This window comes from Chrysochloris asiatica, unplaced genomic scaffold (assembly GCF_000296735.1).
Source record: "Chrysochloris asiatica unplaced genomic scaffold, ChrAsi1.0 scaffold00279, whole genome shotgun sequence".
Classification (NCBI taxonomy): Eukaryota; Metazoa; Chordata; class Mammalia; order Afrosoricida; family Chrysochloridae; genus Chrysochloris; species Chrysochloris asiatica.
In genome coordinates this window covers 1402552-1409524 of record NW_006408797.1, presented here as the reverse complement: position 1 = coordinate 1409524, position 6973 = coordinate 1402552, and positions in this window count along the sequence as shown.

Genomic DNA, 6973 nt, shown 5'->3' with positions numbered 1-6973 from the left:
TCAGTACCAACTTGATGGCACCTAACAACAACAACATAGGACAGAATAAAGCTGCGCCTTATGGTTTCTGATACTAAAACTTTTTGGTAGCAGAAAGCCATATCTTTCTCCCCAGGAGTGGCTGGTGAGTTTGAACCACTGACATTACAGCTAGCAAAACAATGCTTAACCTATTGCTTTACCAGGTCTCCTTTATCAACTATATCATTCCCAAAGATTTTCCCATATTCTGTAGATTGTCTCTTCACTTTGTTGATAAAGTTTTGTGGGTTTTTATTTTGATGCTCAAAACTTAATTTTGATGAAGTCTAATTTATGTATTATTTCTTTCATTGTTCATGATTTTGATGTCTTATGTAAGACCTCATTGTCAAAAATTGGATATCAAAGTAATTTCTTTGAAAGGTTTTATGGTTTTAATTTTTGTATTTAAGTCATTGATCCATTTTAAATTAATTTCATATATGATATGAAGTGTGGGTCCAACTTCATTTTGTTTGCATGTGAAGATCCAGTTGTCCAAGCACCATGCATTGAAGACTTTATTCTTTCCCCACTGAATGAACTTGTTGTTATTGTTGTTGTCAAATGCCGTGGAGTCAATTCCGACTCATAGCAACCCTGCATAGGGGTTTCCGAGGAGCGGCTGATGAGTTTGAACCTTAGACCTTATGATTCAAACCGACCTTGAAGTCCAGTGCATTAACCCACAGTGCCACACCAGAACTCCTGAATGTACTTTGTTGTTGTTGTTGTTAAGTGCTGTCGAGTCAATTCCAACCCATAGTGACCCAGTATAGGGTTTCCAAGGAGCAGCTGGTGAGCTTGAACTATCAGATCTTTCTGTTCAAATGACTTTGCAATCTGACGTGTTAGCCCACAGCGCCACACCAAGACTACTATAAAAAAATCAATTGACCATTGTTGTTAAGTACCATGGAGTCAGTTCTGACTCATAGTGACCCTGCACAGGGTTTCCGAGGCTGTAAATCTACAGGAGCAGAGCGCCTCATCTTTCTCCCGTGGAACCGCTGGTAGTTTCAAACTGCCGACCTTGAGGTTAGCAGCCCGATTCATAACCACTACGCTACCAGAGATAGTTATGTTTTTATTCTAGGACTTTCTTCAGGTGTATTCTATTAGTCTATGTATGTATTCTTATACCATATGACCTATAAGATGACTATCGCTTTATAATCCAGTTTGAAATCTGTAAGTGTCAGTCTTCCTACTTTGTTGTTTTTCAATATTGTTTTGCCTACTTGGGGTCTCTGAAATTCTATGTGAATCTGAGGATCAGTTTTTCCCTTAGCCAAAAAAAAAAAAAAAAGGTATTGGAATTTTAAAAGACTGCATTAAATCTGTATATCTCTTGGGTAGTGTTGGCATCTTAACAACATGTATTAATTCTTCCAAACCATGAATTCGGAATGTCTTTCCATTTAGTTAGGTCTTTATCAAATTTCTTTCAGCTTATAGTCTTCAGTGAACAAGTGTTTTACCTCCTTGGTGGAATTTATTCTTTTGTATTACATTCTTTTACATATTATTGTAAATTGAATTGGTTTCTTCATTTCCTTCTCAGATTGTTTATTGCTGCTATAGAGAAATGCAACTGATTATAGTGTGTTGATCTTATTTTAACCTTGTAAATTTGTTGGAATCATTTATTAACTCTAGAAACTTTAGGAATAATTATACTTTTTCCTTTCCAATTTGGATACATTTTATTTCTTACTCTTGCCTAGTTACTCTGGCTGAGACTTTCAATACAATGGCAAATATTAGTGGTTTAAATGGGCATATCCTGGTCTTATTCCTGATCTTAAGGACTGGTGGTGGTGACTGTGTGCCGTAGAGTAGGTTCCAACTCATAGCGACCCTGTACAGGGTTTTCGAGGCTGTAAATCTTTACGGGAGCAGAATGCCTAATCTTTCTCCTGCAGAACAGCTGGTAGTTTCGAACTGCTGACCTTGCGGTTCACAGCCTGATTCGTAAACACTACACTACCAGAGCTCCTTAAGGATGAGCCTTTTAATCTTTCAATGTTAAATATGATGTTAGCTGTTGGTTTTTCATAAAAACTCTTCATCATGTTAAGGAATTCCCCTTATGCTCCTAGTTTATTGAGAGCTTTAATCATGAAGTTTATTGGGTATTATAAAATGCATTTTCTGCCTCAACTGAGAACCAGAAGTTCTTTTCCTTAATTTTGGCATATTGCATTACTTGGTGTTGTTATGCTGAATCAACCATACATTCTTGAAATAAATCCCACTTAGTCATGATTTTAATCCTTTTAATATGCTAATATTTTGCTGGGGATTTTTACATCTGTATTCTCATTGATCTGGAATTTTCTTTTCCTATGATGTCGTTATCTGGCTTTAGTATCAGAGTATTGCTGACCTTGGAGTCCTGGTGTAGCTCTGTAGGATAAGCAATAGACAACTAACCACAAGGTCGGTGATTCAAAGTCACCAGCTGCTCCTCAGAAACCCTAGACAGGGTGGAGAAGAGAACTGATGCAATGGCAATTAACAACAACAATAATGCTGACATTAAAATGAGTCCAGTGGCATTTTCTCTTCTTCTATTTTTTGGGAGAGTTTAAAAAGGATTGGGGTCATTTGTTCTTTAAATGTTTGGTAGAAACCCCAGCAAAGCCATCTGGTCCAAGACTTTCCTTTGTTACTTTTTAAATTATTGGTTCATTCTCTTGCCTTGTTATAAGTCTGTTGAGGTTTTCTATTTCTTCTTTGATCAATTAAAGCAGCTTATGTGTTTCTAGGTATTTGACTTGTTGATGAGTGGTTGTTCATAGCATTCTCTTATAATGCACTTTATTTCTGTAGGATCAGTATTAATAGCTCCACGTTGATTTCTGATTTTTCCCATTGATTTTTATGTGTATCCTTGTACCGTATCTTGATTACTATAGCTTTAGAATACATTTTCAGACTTCTGGCATGGCACTGTAGGCTCAGCACTGGACTTCAAACCACAGGGTCAGCTTTTCAAATCCACCAGCTGCTCCTTGGAAATCCAACGTGAAGTTGCTATGAGTCCAAACATCCTAGATGGCACTTAACAACAACACAACATAATACGATGTAAAATGTGAGTCCTTCCAGTTTTCTTTGCCAATTTTATTGCTCTTTCATAAAAAAACAACTTCTGGTTTCATTGATCCTCACTATATTATTTTTCTATTGTCATTTATTTCAAACCTAATCGTTAATTCCTTCTTTCTGGTAAATTTAGATTTAGTTTGATTTTTTTTTTTTCTACTTCCTCAAGTTGTAAGGTTAGACTGGTATTACAAATTACATATTTTACATCATGTCCTAAGTAACATAAATTTAATCTTATTTTTATGTTATTTATTTAAATGTTGCTATTGTTTTTAGGTGCTGTCAAGTCTGTTCCAAGTCATAGCTACCTTAGTCACAACACATTTCATTATAATATGAAATGAAGAGGAAATCAAGTATATTTAAGAAAAAAAAATAAGCATAATTAAAAATAAAATCTAATTGTAGCCCTAAAACTTGACCAAGTCTTATTCCTAGCCCTAGCCCAAACTTTACTCCTAAAACTAACCATAGTGGGTTTTTTTTGGATTTCCATGTTTTTTTGGATTTCCCAAGGGGTAATATTGATAGATTTTTCTCAAAGAGTATAGGATAATCACATGGGATTAGGAAGAAGTTTTAAGCAAATTGAAAACTTCACTGGTAATAAAAAGGCCAGGAAAGTTGCACCAAGTAATTTTTTATATCATGACAATGTGCCTGCCCATTCTTCAAGGGTAGCAAGGGCTACCCATTAGAATTTCATTGAAAAACCTTTCCTCATTCCCCCTACAGCACTGATCTTGCCCCTTCAGACTTCTCTTGGCTCCCCAAACTCAAGGAATATTAAACTTGAAGACAATTTGAATGTCTCAAAGCAGAACTTCTGCTTTGAAGTGATATAAATCAAAGAATGCAGAATTCTACAGAGAAGGATTAGAAAGAGAGAAACACCAAATTGAGAAATGTATATACATAGATAGAGGATATGTCAAGAAACAGTAGCTTCACAGTTTTTATATTTTTGTTTAATAAAGATTTCTATGATCTTATAACAATACTTTTTGACCTACCATCATACTCTTATATATTTGCCCCTATGGAGAAGTCTAAGTGAAGAACAGAGGCCTCTGGCCAACAGTCAGCAATAAACAGAGGTCTAGCAACAACCACATGAGTGAACTAAGAAGTATATTTTGCAGTCATAGCAGAACGTTAAGACAACTGCAGTCCCTGTCAACAGCTTGATTAAAACTTCATGAGAGACCCTGACCCAGAACAACTCAGCTAAGTGGTTCCCAAATTCCTAATTCTCAACAATAATGTATTATAATACATTTTATTGTTTAAAGATACTACATTTTGGAGTAATTTATTATACAGCAAGAAGTAACTAATACAACCCTACCCTAACAGAGCCTAAAGCCAAGCCTTGACAGAATCAAAGACAGCCACAAGTAAATTAACTGTCTGCTAGAACAAAATTCAAAAATTTTAAAGAAAACATAATCTACATTCCTTACAGTGTCCAACATTCAATAAAAAAAATGCAAGCCATGCAGAAAAGCAAGAAAATATGACTAATAATCATGAAAAATAGTAATTGACAAAAATAGACCCTGAGATGACCCAGATGCTAGATCAGAAGACAAGGACTTCAAAAGTAATCTTTTAAATACGTTTGAGAACTTAAAGAAAATATGGTCTTAATGAGGGAAAAAATGAGAAATTTCAGCCAAGAAATAATTATGAAAATAGAAGCAAGTGAGAATTCTATAACTGGAAAGAATTTAAAAAAGAAAAATTTGTAGACACAGACAAGCTTATCCTAAAATTTATACCAAAAGGCAACCAAAGAAGAAGAAGAAGAAAAGCACCACAAAACCCCACTGCTTTTAAGTCAATTCTGACTCGCTGGCCCTATAAGACAGAGTAGAACTGCTCCATAGGATTTCCTCTTTCTCCTTCAGAATGGTGGGTGATTTCAAGCCATTGACCTTTCATTTAGCAGCTTAACACACTGAGACACCATGGCTGCTTGAAAAGGCAATGCAACAAGATGGCAGACTAGGCAAATAGACTGTGTGCATTCTTTGCAGCAAGGATATGGAAAATCGTATGAGACCGATACATAGTACGGTCCTGGATCCTGGATCCCTGAACTTCAGAGAAAGGGATAGAAAAGTGGATTGAGCCCATCAATGGAAGAATGAATAAACAAACTTTGGTACATACGTACAATGGAATATTATGCTACCTTAAAGAATAACAAGGAAGCTGCAAGCCACCGCATAACATGGATGAACCTTGAAGACATTATGCTGAGTGAGGACATTATACTAATTTCACTGGCTAAGTGAAATTAGTCAGTAACAAAAGGACAAATATTGCATAAGACCATTATTGTAAAAGCTTAAGAAAAAATACCCATACTAAAATAGAAAAAAATTTATTTGTTGGTTACTGGTGGCATTGGAGCGGGGGTAGTTTAGAGGAGGTGGAGGGAGGTGACAGTAGAGCACAGGGTAGGGGGAGACACATCATAGTTTGGGTGTTGGGGAGAACAATACATAAGAAGGGGGAGCGATGAAAGAACAAGGTAGATAGGGGGACACTGAGACAGGTTTGCATGGATTAAATGAGACAGAGGTAAATAGTGATGCATGCTCAACCTTGGAACAGCAGGACTTTATGATACAGGAATCAAGGCATAGTTTGAAGAAGGGAAATAAAACTGAGATGCTTGATTGTCTTGTGTATATTGGTTTCTCTTGCCTACTATTGTAAAATGGAAACTTGAGTTGGATAGAAAGGAATGTCACATCATTCCCACCCCCTCAATACACAGGGTTGACAGAGATGGGCAACTTAGACGTTAGCTACCCAAAATGGGGGAGGGGGGCTACAAAGGCAAGAAGTAACTGGCTTACAAGCTTTCAAGAGGGAGCTTAGTTCCAGAGGGGGTGGAGGAAGGTAAAATCTCCACTGAATGGTTTCCAATCTGCCTGGATGAGGCTGATAAAAGGAGATGGGGATAAGACTCTTGTGGTTCAATAGTGAATAATTGCTGTCAGGACTGACTGTGAGTGTTGAAAATGTAAAGGTAGAAATTTTGTAACAAAAGGAGGGGAGTGGTTGATTTTGCAGTCCAGAAGCAGAAGTGCCTGGGACTATTAAGGGAGAGGAGCAGAGTGCGGGACCCTACCCAGAGAAGCAGTGACATCAGAGATTGAGGCAGACACGATGGCATGGAGAGGGGAATGTGTGCTGTCTGCAAGGGAGCAGGCTTGTGGTGTATATACCCTTTGGGTGTTTGATGATGCATGGAAGGGATTGAATCCTTGCAATGAAATGAAACACTATAGGGTGAATGTAAAACTAATGTTCTCCCATATAAACTATCACATAATTCACAATAAAAATGTAAAAAGAAAAAAAGAAAGGAATATCAGGAAACATGATTACAGAAAGCTTGTAAGCCCGTCTTCAGCCTATAACTGATTGGAGTATCTAAAAGCAATTCTAGAACTTGCCCAGTGAAATAAGCCTCCTGCGGAGCCCTTGCAGTATATAGGACCTTAGATGGACTCCTAAGCCTTATCCAGAACCTTCTGAGGTGGGATATTCCTACTAGAAAAGACAAGCTGACCAACCTGGAAGAGTTAGAGTGACAGAAGATACATCTTCAAAGAAAGATCATCAGGAAAAACCCAAAACAAAAATGGCTATGACAAGAATAAGCAAGTTATTCACCAGGAAGCCATCAAAGCAAGCAATCATGTTCCTTCAGGACAAACCCCCCTCTAAGACTGAAACTCAAAGGGAACACATTAGAAGGCATGCAAGTTTGCTGGTGCCCATATTGCTGGTGAGAGGAAGGGGGAGACGGCAGCAATAA